Below are 2,028 nucleotides of genomic sequence, written 5' to 3'. Positions count from 1 at the left end.
AGGAGACAAGGGTGAGAGGAGTGTTACAAACATATGAAAATGACCTACTTATGTCATACACACGTCGGGTGCACTAGCACAGTACTTCCTCAAACTGCCTGGTAGCTTATTGCGGAGAGCTGGGGAATAAGCAGTGGCATCAGCCTTGTTTCCAGAGAAGTCTGGAAAAGACTGACAAAGGGTGTCTTCTTTTGAGACGTGTCTACAGCATTGACCCAGGGAAACAAGTCGTGCCTTGATCCACTAGGCCCTGCTGCAAACAAGGCAGTGCATAACTTATTTACATCCCCTCTCATAACATGATGCAACTCTTTCTAGACCTAAATATTGCAACGGTGTTTAGACTGCATTGATAAAAATAAAGTCGGATCACAACCCCCCATCACTTAGATGTAAGATGTATTTAATTTCAAGTGGGGAAAACAAGACACAATGTCAAGTGCATCTTGTTAAATAGCAAGTTGTTAACCTTGCTCTGGTCAGTGACTACTTAATCTTCCACATGTTACGTAAAACCCTGTTTTGATTAGAAACAAGCACAGGGCCATGGCCCGTCGAACATTTCCCACTTCCACTAGCCAGCCACATGGCCAAAATGCTAGCCCACTTGCTAATACTTGGGGGAGAGCAACCAAGTCTGAAATCTCGGTGGGCTTCCGCTTCTCTCGGCTTCACCTCATGGCGACAACGAAGCTAACTTTAACAGTGGCTAACTAACTAGCTAACTTGGTGCCGATACCTGCTCGTACAAAGCGGCATTGCTGGGAGTTAGTTGACTTAGCTTCACAGCCAACAAGTTAATTAGCTCTCCCCCGACCACGTCCACCAAAGCCTCCTGTTCGTAATAATAAACCAAAAATGTGGATACTACTTCGTAGCTTCAAGCTGTCGGCTAACGACTAGAAGCCAGGCTAACTAATATCTTTTCGCATAACTAGGCAACGTTAGCCATGATAGCATATTAGCAGCTTCAAAGAACTGCACTGTCGCTCTGCAACACTCTCAGCCAATTTAGCCCCGCTGTAACCCGACGCCCCGGCTCTCCACATAGGATATTCCGAGGCTGAAGGTAGGCCTGCAGGCCGCTATAATGAAAATAAATAAAAGGCGATACTGACCAGAAACCCGGCTCAATATTACACACTGATACAAAGCCGGTCGACAAAAAGGTCTCGTTCCAGACCTTCTATTCCGATTTAGGACAGAATATAATTACGGAACTCAAAGTTTATCCAAGTAAATTGAGAAAATAAAAAGAGCCAACTCGCTCACACAATAAGCGAGAGCCTGTAAATTTACCTGTTTCTTTTCCACTCTGACACCGCGGAGAGTTGCGTCACGTGGTTACAGCGCTTCGAAGAAACCGGACACATACCACGTGACCGCTAACTAATATAGTCTGATATCTTCAGGATGCACAACACAAACAACTTTTACCAAGCAGTAAAAACTATGCACAACAACGGCAAATGACAGTGACATATTTTTTAGACGGATTACATATCGCACGCCCTTATTTAAGAAATCAGATAATCTCAGGTTGCTGTACTTTTCTAAATACGTAAAAGTTAAAAGAACAATTTAATTATATGACACGCAACTAAGCATAAAATATAACCATACTATTTGTTTAAAAGAAACCTGTTGACTTTTGTTTGAAAACAAGTAATCTTATAAATAAGTGCTTAACAAGTAACACACGGAATAATAATAATAATAATAATAATAATAATAATAATAATAATAATAATAATAATAATAATAATAAACTTTATTTATTTGAATTGTGTTGTTTTGAAGCTTACCACATCCAGTGTGAAAGCAAAGTTAAACTCACCTTGTAAATACAATGTTTTTACATTAACAAAATATTTTTAAAAAAATAAGCTCAGGATTGGTTTCAGTGACTTTTAGAGAGTTGTTTTTGGACATGACATAAAGTACCTAAAGGCAGATTGTTAAATTTGACTTGCGCTTCTTACGTGGTTATTACGGTATTTTTTAAGCTCGCGCATCATTTCCTTCTGT

Source organism: Telmatherina bonti (genome assembly GCF_933228915.1).
Source record: "Telmatherina bonti genome assembly, chromosome: 19".
Classification (NCBI taxonomy): Eukaryota; Metazoa; Chordata; class Actinopteri; order Atheriniformes; family Telmatherinidae; genus Telmatherina; species Telmatherina bonti.
This window is presented reverse-complemented; position numbering follows the sequence as displayed.